We start from the raw sequence: 12,872 nt of genomic DNA on the forward strand, positions 1-12,872 counted from the left end.
GAAGAAATCTAAGGTTATTAAAGAGATTTTTGGGAAAGACTTACATAAGGGTTTTATTTAATTTCTATTTTTGATTCTCAGATTTGGGTTTTAGGGTTTCTGATGCTGATAAGTTGATGTCTTTTCAGTTTGGTTGGCGTTGAAAAGGGTTTTGAATTAACGGTTTAAACAACTTCTAAGGTATACAAACATTATAGCTTCCTCTGATTTCAATTTGTCAAATTAGGGCTCTTAATTTTACATTTTTTTCTTATTTGGAGTTCAAATTCGTAGATTTGGGCATTTTTATTGATTTTAAGTGTTTATGTAGTTAGTAGGCATTCAATTTTGATATTGGTTTTCAGTTTTTCTCATCTTTTTCAGTTATGGGTTTTCTTGAATGGATGAAAGTTGTGCTTGAATGGGGATTTCCTACCATTTTATTTTTATGTTGTTGTCGTGGAGGTGCTTCTTGTTAGGTGGTTGTGGGTGTATGGTTTTATGGCCAGTAATGGTAAATGTTATGTGGTTTGTTTGATGATTTGCTCTCTCTTTTGCTCAAGTTAGTCTCTTTTTCCCAAAAGTATTTCTCATTACATCAATTTGTGTTGCTGGATTTTTATTAGCCTGCTAACTTGCTGGATTGCTCTTCTAGGCTACGAGAACCACCTGTGGGGGGCGATATGTTTCTTGCATCATTTAATCTAAGGTCTAATTACCTTCTATTTTGTTTTGCATTTGATTTGGTACTTGCGAGGTATCCCTAACATAAAATTGTTTTGGAGGTTTCAGCATATGCAGAGGTAGTGATGTGTGATCTTGGACTAAGTTCAGAACTGAAGTTTGCATGTAATTCTACACTAATAAAAGTTGCAGGGTGAGTGACTTAACTGATCCTCCTTTGTTTAGTCTTCAGTTTTAACCGACTTTAATTAGTTGATTGACGTTTGTTAAAATATTTAATATGAAATCATACTTTTTTTCTAGTTGGAGAACTTGTTAAATTGATGCAGCTGCAATGTACTTGTAAAATGTGCAAAAAATTAATCCTGGTGATATAGACTTCATATTTTTCCGATTGTAGTAGTTTACAACGAATGCTTCGAAACGGAAAATGTTACTGCACTTGTTATGATGTAGTGAGATACTAATTAGCACACGGTTTTTTTCTTAATTTTGTAAACGGTAAGGTGGATTTTGCTTTGTTTACTCATTTGACATCATATAAATAAAGCTAGATTCAAAGTGTTTGGCCTCTAAGCTACAAGAGATGCCTTCATGGAATAATACATAACATTTTGAAGAATAAGAGTTTCGTCTTATTCCTTTTTTCGCATTTAAAAAAAAATTTTGATAGGAACTTTTTTTTCGTGAACCCATCATGTGCCAGAATATCCCTAAGATTGTCACTCGTAATGCTTTGCTTTACTTGCGATGTTAGAAATGTGAAGTATCGAGTATTTGGTTTTCATACTTACCCTTAAGGTTATCACCGGTTGGATAATTCATTAAATGTGTACATATATAGCTCAGACAACCCTTTTCGTAAGCTGCTGGAACTGTTTATTATCAATAAACACAGTTCAAGGTGAACGAACTTGTACTGATAACCTTCCTAATAATTTCAGGTGGTAAAAACTCCAAGAGGGAGCAAGGTGAAACATTAACTCGCAAAAAATTTTTTTTGGTAGGAACTTTTTTTTGCATGTCCTTATAATGGTTTGTAAAGACCAGTCTTTGAATGCTTTTACAGTTTATACCCCAGTACTTGGTAAGATAAATTACTGAGATTTCTTTATTGATTTTCAGGTTACAAAAACACAAGCTTTACCAATAGATCTTAAGGTTGTCGAAAATTCCTAATCTAATAGCTAGCTCAAGTAAGGTAAATCTCTCCCAAAAAGTATCTAGTAATAAATATGTATCTTAATCTTTGTCTTTATGAGTATGAGAATGGAAAAAATATTCCCTAGTTCATGATTTCAAAGTGATGGCATATACTGGACTATTGGAAATTTGAAATAATGTCGAATCATATTATATTTAGTACTCCTTGGAATCCAGTACACCCTATCTGTCTCTCACTCTTAATGATGCCATGTTGATAGTGTCGAGCCACGTTGCTTGTTGTTTATTGACATCAATTATGTTAATCAAATAAGCTCTCCAGAGTATAAGTTCTGCAGAGTTCATCTAAATGTCAATTTAAATGCATGGGAATAAATTTCTTGGTAAAGAAGCTGATAAAATGTCTTATTTATTTTTTTTTATTTTTTTTGTGAATGTGGTTTTTTAATCTTCTTCTTGGTCGAAAACTAATATAAGTTCTCTTCTTTGTAGGTGAACTCATTGGTGCAGATATTGCTAAATGATCAAACTACTGATGTGTTGTGAAATGTCAACTGATTATCACTCGGAAACACCTCATTTAACAAGTATCCAGGTATTGCAGTTCTATTCTTCATGTGCTTATTTGAGTTTTCTTCCTCATCTCTTTTTCATTTTGTGGTTTTTAATTGATATACTCTTGGTTTTTATTTGTAGCTTAAGGCTAGAGTAATGGACATGAATAGAGCTAAGTTTGCTAGGAAGTAAAGTCTTGTTGGTAATAAGCAACTGCTAACTTGTTGGAAGATTCTGAAGTTGGTTTGTTAAGTTTGTCAAAGGAATATCTACAGGTTGAACTTTCTTTTTGCTTAGTGTTGAAATTTTCAGATTTGGAAGATTGTAAAAGTTGTAATTGAGAACTCATTTTCATACAAATTCAGTTTGAAGTCATTATCAATTAAGTTTTGTAAAATTCAGCTGGACTCATTGTTAATCCAATATAGATCTGACCCAGGTTAAGATTCAACTTAATCAGGTTTAGATTCAGCTGAATCAGATCCTTTTTTTTGTGAAATATAATCAAACTAAACCACTGTGTCTATCAGAATTAATGGTTGCACTGCGAAAGGAAGTTGTTGTTTTAAAGATTTCAACGTCTGTTAGACACAGTCGTTTTAGAAAAAACCACTCATATATTAGAGCTTATGGACACAGTCGTTTTTAACGATAATACATCTTGTACTGGCAGTGGTTTAACTTCCATTTTCCACTAGTGAGTGGTCAACAAACTATTTTTTCCATTGACAGTGGAAAGAAGCAAACTATGAAGTTTAGAAATTTGTTTCCTCCTGGAAAAACAATGGATAGCATAGTGATTCTTTTTCCCACATAAAGTACAGGTTCGTGGAGGAGAAACAATAAATGGCACATGTTTTAACTTCATAGACACCTGAGAATATTGCAAGTTATGTAAACCTTTCTTGATACAACCTTCTTCCGGAAGATCCTTCATGTACTGCAATCCATGAGAATTAGTTTGTACAGAAGAGTTCCTCCTTAAGACAGAGTTTTCCTTTTCCAAGGATGTGCATTCTTCATCGTCTAGAGTAAGGGATGCTTCTAGTTTCTCTTTTTCGACACGAACCCTGTAAAGCTATAATGAATGCGTCTCGATCAAACGTTTCTCTCTAATTCAGTCTTCATTAACAATATCCTCAAGAACACTAATCGTTTCACGCTGTAGAGTAATTTCTTGGAGAAGTTCATCAATATTCTTAGAGAAGGACTCGATGATGCTATAAAGTTCATGTTCTCGATCAAGAGACTTTTAAAAATCATCAATAAGCTGATCATGATCCTGAAAATCAATAATCTCAGTAGAGTTTTTTGAAATTCTGGTGAGCTTCATTTCATCTTTTTCCATGGTGCCCAATGTCTCATCAGAGAGAGATATGTCATCACAAGGTGGAACAATCTTCTTACCTCGGGATTCGGAAGAATCAGCTAAGGAGTAATCCTTTCCCAAGACATTTTGCATAGTTAAAAGCTTTAGAAGACATCTTGGTATGCGTAGAAGAGATTCTTCCCTCAGACTCAGATTGCTACAAACACAGACTAGTAAGTTCTTAAACGTGTTTGCATGCTCTGACACCAATTAAAAAAGCGGGGGTACGACAACCACACCCAATATTTCGCTTGGCAATCTGTATGGAAAAACTCCAATATACTTTCTAGAGAATCAACTAGACAGTCAAACTCAATGTAGATAAAAGTATATCAAAGAGTTTATATCTCAATCTCTCAATTTGATATATACTCACGCAAATAGAAATCTACGAGTCTTTATCAAATACTAGAGAGATAACTTGGATGGTACCAAAGACCAATATCCAAGTGTCAATCAATTTAAATCAACAACCAAAAGGTCGGATATTCTAATTGATTGAACAACGCACAACCTGTGATATTTCAATTATATGACAAAATATAACGCGGAAAAGAAATAACACAGACACCAGAATTTTGTTAACGAGGAAACCGCAAATGCAGAAAAACCCCGGGACCTAGTCCAGATTGAACACACACTGTATTAAGACGCTACAGACACTAGACTACTCCAAATTAACTTCGGTCTGGACTGTAGTTGAACCCCAATCAATCTCACACTGATCCAAGGTACAATTATGCTACTACACCTCTGATCCCAGCAGGATGCTACGTACTTGATTCCCTTAGCTGATCTAGCCCCACAACTAAGAGTTGCTACGACCCAAAGTCGAAGACTTTAATAAACAATTCTGTATCGCACAGAAAAGTCTATGGTAATAGATAAATTCGTCTCCCATGGATATACCTATGAGATTTGTTCCGTCTTTTAATAAATCAAGGTGAACAGGAACCAATCAATAAACCGGACTTGTATTCCCGAAGAACAGCCTAGTATTATTGATAACCTCACAATAATCCTAATCGACGCAGCGAAAAAAGATATTGTGGAATCACAAACGATGAGACGAAGTGTTTGTGATTACTTTTATACCTTGCCTATCGGAGATATAAATCTCAATTCAATTATTATAATTGTACTCAAAACGATAGAAACAACAAGATCATATCACACAATTACAAGAAAAATAGTATCAGTCTGGCTTCACAATCCCAATGAAGTCTTTAAGTCGTTAACCTGGTTTTAGAAGAAGAAACCAAAGGTTAAAGGAGAATCGACTCTAGATATGCAACTAGTATCACACGTAAGGTGTGGGGATTAGGTTTCCCAGTTGCTAGAGTTCTCCCTCATATAGTTTTCAAATCAGGGTTTGCAATCAATGTTAGCTTGGTAATAAAATATTCAAACCTGATTAGAATCAAGCTAATATTTCTCACCCGTTGGATCGAAAACTTAGCTTTTTACACATAAATGAAATGTCCAATTTTGGGTTTACGAACCGTTCCCAAACATTAACATTTGTTGGTTCAACAATAGTTAACCAAATGGTTAGCCATATGATCACTTTCATATCAACCATATTCTTCTTCACCATAACTACTCCAAATGACTCAAATGAACAAGTTAGAGAGTTGTTCAAATGCTTAAATCTTATGTAGCTACACAAGACACAATCGAAGCAAAAACGGTTTGATTCACTCAAATCGGTTCATGAACTTTATAGACATGGTTTGCAAAAGCATTCCTTAGTTTATATAAACGTGAGTTCAAGAACAACTGGTTTTAGATATAACCTGCTCAAGTTCACGGACTTAAGCTCAAGGAAGGAGTTCACAAACTCCAGCAGAAATTCTCGGGTCGAGAACTTACGCCAGTTCGCGGACTTGTCTCACGCCACATTTCGTTTCTCTTGATCAACAAAGTTCGCAAACTTTGGTTCAAGGAATAAGGACTTATACATACATGTGTTTCCACACAATGCTTATAGCCTATCAATGGTTATGTAATCTAAACTCTCATTTCAATCATTGAAACATTCTCAGAGGACGTTATATAGCCGTAATTCACAAACCATTTTCGTCAGAGCAATTTCCAAAGTGATTGAAACATAATATGACTTTCGTCACTAGGTAAAGATGAATTTGGCTAAAGCGAAAGATTACCAACACATATTTCGAGAAATAGATAGGCGAGTTAAACTCGGCTCGAAATAACAAATGTGTATAATGAAAGTTTATATATCAAAACGACTTTTGTCTCAGGAGTGGGGGATAGAGTAGATAGACTTTTGAGTGACAGATAAGTTCAAGTCTCCACATACCTTTTAGTCGATGAAGATCCACCAGTTCTTTGAGTAGTCCTTCGTCTTGTATGATGATTTCCATGGAGTCTTGATCTCAACTACACTTTCTATCCTAGTCCGAGACCTTTAGTTATGTAAGCTAGAAATCAAGACTTATAGTTTTGGTCACTAACATTGACAAACATGCTTGAGATAGCAACACATGCGAGTTCGACCAAGCAATGCTCTAATAGAAGGTGAACTGCCGTCGGCTCTGATACCATTGTAATGACACGTTCCTCCACCGATATTATCCACACTTAGCCACTGCGGTCATCCGGCAATGTGGGGTTTTCAACGGGCATCGCTGCGGTTCCGGCAGCAACTTCCCGGGAGGTCACCCATCCCTGGATTGATCCCGACCGAGCATCAACTTCCCGGGAGGTCACCCATCCTTGGATTACTCCCGACCGAGCATGCTTAACTGCATAGTTTTCTGCCAACTCTGATGACAATTGTGCTGAAAAGACCTCGATGTTGGGAAAGGAGAAACCATTACTTATATTTCATTCGGTCAAGCATTACCGAATATCGGGGTGTTACACTCCAGCTTTGGAAGTCTGCGATAAGGGAAGATTTTTCTTACCATATACTTGAGATTTTGGACTAATGCAAATTTTTTACTTGCGGAAAGTAATTGAGGTGGTCGCATATAAAAGGTCACTAGATATTCTTCATTTTCATCTTTGATCTTTTGGTTTTGTGGACCAGAGAACTTGTATTTCATTTTAGTTAATTTTTTCCCTCAACTTAATTGTTTTGTGTAATCGAAAAAGAAGAAACAAGAAATTGTGAACAAATCCGTAAGCTCCGTAAGTTCTTTTGGATTGAATAAAAATAAATTCCATGATTTTTTTGTGTCTAGTTTTTTGATTATGAGTAGCTAATTTTTTTTATCTAGGATTAGAGAGAAGTCCTAATATGCATGCTAATATATTGTTATTATTTTCTATGATTATTCTTCTAGGTCCTTGTTTCTTGATTTGACGTCTACTTAGAATTATACAAGGCTTTCCCTAATGCATATATTATATTTGTTTTTAGTATGTGAGGTTTCAATCAGGCATTCATAAGAGAAAAGTTTACAATCAGTTTTAATGCTTTAGTATTTAGAGTCTAAACTATTTTATTTTTGAGATTATTTAGATTTATTAATTTTAATTAATTTGTAGAATTGATAATTATTTTATCAAATTGCTTAAAATTAGTTTTCAAAACCACGTTTAGATTATAATAGCATATACATTTGAATATTACAAAGAATTAGTTTCATAGTTTTAATTATTAATTTTAATATGTTAGATAGTAATTCTATAATAGCTTATTAGAACTCTCATCAAGACAGATGGGGGGAAGCCCCGCCTCAATGAACACGAACCAACGGTATAAAAAATTCCAAAAATCCCGCTGCGTAGCACGGATTTGAAACTAGTTTAAATAATATATAAATAAAATATATATATATATATATATATATATATATATATACGTGTCCGCATCCTAGTTTTTTGAGAATTTTGTAGTGTTCGTGTCTGCTTCATATTGTGTCCGCGTCTGTGCATCCTATGGATAGATTATTGCTAATTACACAATCTCTTTCCTATGCCCACCCAATCCGGTGAGTAAAGAGAAAGAAAGAAAAACAAAACCCATTTCCCTTTTCGCAGACGGTCGGTTCTTTCACTCACGGAAAACCAAAACCCTAAAAGAACTAATTCCAACCTTAACCTACAAATAGAATCACATACTTCGTTAGTATGGGAAAGAGATTGCTTAAAGAGGTAAGTTTGAATCTTCATTTTGTTTTTGAGTTCATCATTTTAGGATTTCCAAAATTATATGGTTTTTAGTTTCTAATCTGTTTTTTCTTTTGTTGATATAATTTTTACCAGCGATTTCATGGTACAATTAATGGAGGTATAAAAGCAGTTGATGGTATTGACATGGGGGTTGACTCCCGGAGTTGCTCTTCAAAATCTGGCAGAGTAATATCTGATACCGAAGATAAACTATATTTTCTAAGAAACTGTGTTGGCGTATTAGATGGACCTGGGCATTGCGGGGTTTTTATTAAGGATGTGTGGGAAGCAGTTGATGATTCAGTAAGCTTATTTAGTTATTATTATTATAAAAAGGCGCCGAGAGGGGGATTTTATTAGCAAAAGCGAATACATTCTATTACGCGTCGGTTGTAGGTAGCCTAGCGACGAGCTAAGAACCTACATCTTTTTGAATAACAATACTAAGCGAATACATTCAAAAAAGAGATCATTTCTTCACCTAGTTCACCCAATATAGAAAATGCTAGGACATTAAATTCGTATCCATGAGCATATCACTTCTCCATATATTTATTACGCTTCCGAGTGACAACCATGGAAATTTTCGGCCAGGAGTCAAATCACGTGTATTGGCAGTAATTAAGGGGGAAACACCCGTAACATCCATGCATACGTCTTTCTCAACCTCCCAGTTGAGTACGAGTATATCTGCGGGCCAGAGGGAATTAGCATTATTGGAAGAAAAAAAAGCTTAGTGAGACTTCCTTCCTTGCAACCACACCGACTTTATAACAAATATCAGCGAGAACATCTTTCACCATGTCATGCCTAAATTTTTGCCCTACTTCCCCAGCACAATGAACTGCGTGGTCCCCATAAGTGTCCATAGTTCTTTTGCAACAAGGGCACATGTCATCTTCATTGAAGAGAGGTATACCAAAACGGTACATGAGAACTGAACGAAACTGCCTGGGACTTATGGATTGGTTGAGTCCTTAAATGGGGATAGCCTTGAGAAAGTTCGTCGCATGCGGTGTTCTGTTGCTATGCCACAGGGTTAAGTCCTGTCTTGTTAACGAGAAGCTGGTGGGGATGTTTTCCTTTACTGCACCAAAGTAGATGACTGCCAATTTCTTCATAAACTGGGGGGCAACGTCGTATATGTCGAAAGTATTGGAAAGCCCACACGATTGGATGAATGATTGTAAGGCGTGCAGGTATTTGTGGCTACAGTCTAGAACTGTATACTGCCTAAGGATTGAGCTTTGAAGGTGATGAGTCTGCGCATAGGAGGCAAGAAAGCAATACTGGCCAGTATCATAGTGTCCACTTCTAGACCGCCGTCTTTAATAGGAAGCGTAGCAAGGCGTTGTTGAAGTATGTCGAAGCCAGCTCCGTCCCCCACGACAATATGTTGAAGATACTGTATAAGGTGTTGATCATACACATCACCAGCACCTTGAATAACAAGTGGTTTCGTAGTGCGGAGAGTAAAATATAACCTAGCAACATCACTACAGTTTCGTAAGAGCAATAACTCGCACTGAGGGTCACATAATTGCTTTACCTTGTCCATGAGCATAATGGTTTTCTCAACCCTGTCATGAATCATATCAGAGCAGTAGTGCATGTACAAACTGACCGGGCCTCCTAAGAGTTTTACACCAACAGTTGGCTTGCCAATCTCTGCAGGAAAGGTCCCTACGATGTCTCTCCTTGGATCGAAAGCAAGCCAGAATATTTCCGTTTTCATTACATTCAAATGTAGCCCTCTCTGTGGACCTTCCTCTTGGATAATTTTGAGTACCTTAGCAACTTCCACTGTGTCGCCTGCGATGGTCCCGTCGTCTAAGTACCATGCGTGCAGGTCCAAGGAGCATTCAGCTGCAATTTTCGCCGCAATAGGATGTAAAGCAAGGGCTAATAATAGGGATCCGAGTGGGTCTACCTGTTGTACACCTTGGGCAGACGAAAGGATCGATTAATTATATTATAGACGAGCTGGTTTGGAATTACATAACTCAATCCAACGTGAGATGCAAGGACAGTGATCTCTGACTTCTTTAATAATGGTAAACCTGTCAACCAAGTTAAAAACATTCGAGAAGACTATGAGCAATATCGTCATTGTATTATCAGTGCCTTTCATCTCCAGAAGCCGGTTCGCTGAATGCATTATGCCTTCACCTCCGCACGGGATACCCACACCGTATTGATATGTGCCTAAATAAGAAGCCATGTCTTTGGTGACAGCTGAAGCAGCAAGTTTAAAGCATAATCGTCGCCAGATTGTGCCCACAGCTATAGGTCTGATGCCCCCACATGGCTTAAGTAGGGGGGTTAATGGTGCACTTGCGACGAATTCACAAAGAATGGATGGGAACATACCTGCGAGCCATAAATTCACCACACCGGAGATCGAAACCAACAGGTCTTAGTCTATCGCGCCCACAAGGCGTTCCTTTAGGAAAACTTTTCAGTGCATTGAGAACTGCCGTGGCATCGACAGTCAATGGAGGAGTCGAAATGTCTTCCCTAAGGATGGAGGGGATGGTGCGTAGGGATGCTTTTGCTGAAGATCAAATAGTGTGTCTGGTGTAGATGGTGCAATGCCATTGGACGACAAAATATGCACAACAACTGAGCAATGACCCAAGCTAATTTTCTTCCTGCAGGCGTCAAGGTTGGGGTCTTTCTTCTTCTTCTTATTGGCATATTTCTTAGGAGGGGGTTTTTGTTGTGAAATCAAATTGTGGATCATGCTAGAGGATCCGTTAGGTTCATTCCACGTATGAATAGCTTGGTTAATCGCTGCAACCTGTAGTTTTTTCCTATTTCCAGAGCGCTCCTCCATGGAACATTTAGGAACGTATAGCTTCAATGTACAAATAGGAAGAAGAAGTAGTTGCAGCCATGCGTGCAAATCCAAAGGGTGTAGTATTACCTTGTCCAAGGCAGTCTTCAAGGCACGAGAAAAGTGCAATCTACAATGGTGAGGTATGCTTGTGATGGTGGTAACCCGTTTCTGGAAAATTAAGTTTAACATCTCAACCGTAAGATCAATGGTGTCATTGGTGGTGTTGTTGGCTTCAGATAAATCGGTATTGGATTCTGGTTTCGAAGTCCCATAGATAAGAAAGTCAGCACCATTAACTCCATTAAGAGGGCCTGCAATAATTTCAGCAGGGTGTGACTTGGATGTACAAGGTTTTTTCTAGGCGTGGATTTGTAAGCACTTAAAACATAGCCACATGTGCATACAAGACAAATAATTATCCAGGCGTTGTAGCAAGCGATGTTGGTTTGTATCCGTTCCCTGCAGATATTCTCCGCCTCAGCAGTGGGAAAGTGTCTATCAGAGAGATGCCTGTAAATGTCGCTTTTAGCCTATCCTCCACCTCTAACTCCACCAACACAGCCATAAAAACCCTTGAAGGGATACGGGACTTTATCTCCTTGTGAAACAACAGGGGGAAACTGCGATGAAGATGGTGATGATGAAAGGCCTGGTGAAAGTGTATGATGTGACAATGCAGGGGATGATGATTAAGAAGATGACGGCCTGGAGGATGTTCCTCGACATTGCCGTGATGAAGATGAAGATCTAGAACGAGTGTAGGGCATTGGAGATAGTTTTCTGTAAAATAAGTACCCTAACTGCTCAATGTTATGAAGGCAAAGTGATCGAAAATGGTATCAGGATGAAGCAAATAACCAGGGGAACAAAAAGAGGAAGGTTTGAAGAAGATCTAAAGAAAGAAAATCGCAAAAATTCCGCGGAAAAATCTCAGACTTTCAATCGCTTGGAAGTCGCCCGGACTCTCTCTCTCCTCCTCAGGTTATTATTATTAAATTTTATTTTGTTAGGATAGAGTTTGATTATTTTTCTGTGAATTGTTAGATAGATGAGAAGGTGTATGTGACTAGATATACAAGCTAGGTATTAACTCAAATCATAACGAAGGCGATGAAAAGCAGAGCTGCAGAGGAGGATGGTCATGATGATGACTTTGGGATTACATTGATACTTGGTATGTATAACTACTTAGATGATGGCGATCCCAAACCCGTTTTAATATCATTCACTATAAATAAGCTGCATAAAGTCAAAGTAAGTGAGAATAAACCATTTCTATACGCTGGGTGTTATGACCCCGATGGTAAAAGTCATTTGGAAAGGATGCACAATGTTGGTCTGTCAATTGAGAATGCCATTTACGTCATGGATGTCTTCATCGGTGTAGCCACAGAACAAGTTGAGTTAGATAAACCGTATACACAAATAGCTGATGGGATTGGCGTCTCAGAAAGGATGTGTGTAATTCATCCTAGGGACAAGCACGGGGGGTTGTAAGATGTTTGTCTTTTGAGAAATTCTGCATCGTGATGCAAGAAGACATTTCCAAGGATATGGGATATATAATAAAAGTGAATATGAGTAGAATACAACGAGTAACCCGCCCTCCCACAACTTTCATTAGAGATGTCGATCAGATATTTTTATTTCCATGAATTCTGTATTTTTGCATGGAGACAGGTAAAAAACCCAAACTAGTTGTGGGTTAAACTGCTTGAGGGGAAATACTTCCCTAGAACTCATGTTCTTGATGCTCAACAAAAATATATCTTGCACCTGGTATAGCATAACTAATGGGTTGCACATAATAAACTCCTTTGGTGTTAGGTATATAGATGGGCTCCAAATTAATAATGATTACCTTTTCCTTTTGTTAAGAACTTTCGGAAGACTTTTTATTTTTTATCACGACACTTTGAAAATGATAACTTCTGTTTATATTTCAAAACTGATAATACCTTTAGCTGGAAAGATACCGAATGTGGTGAGTTCATGTTGGGATAGATTTCGGGATACCACCGGTTCACCACAAAATCTTCTTATGCCCTAATTTTAGAAATGACGATAGAGGTAGTGATATGTTCTGGTCCACTCTTTGGAGAGTGAAAGTGATTCATAGGGTTAAATTTACTAGTGTGC

General features: G+C 37.3%; 1 long non-coding RNA gene across 1 annotated transcript; it reads left to right on the forward strand.

Annotated features, from left to right (window-relative positions):
- Positions 1-627: 627 nt before the first annotated feature.
- LOC113290307 lies at positions 628-1,651 on the forward strand. Its single transcript, XR_003331586.1, has 3 exons — positions 628-688; positions 772-856; positions 1,608-1,651. It is a non-coding gene; the product is annotated as an uncharacterized LOC113290307 (long non-coding RNA).
- Positions 1,652-12,872: the final 11,221 nt, after the last annotated feature.

The sequence above is a fragment of the Papaver somniferum genome, chromosome 6 (assembly GCF_003573695.1).
Source record: "Papaver somniferum cultivar HN1 chromosome 6, ASM357369v1, whole genome shotgun sequence".
Taxonomy (NCBI): Eukaryota; Viridiplantae; Streptophyta; class Magnoliopsida; order Ranunculales; family Papaveraceae; genus Papaver; species Papaver somniferum.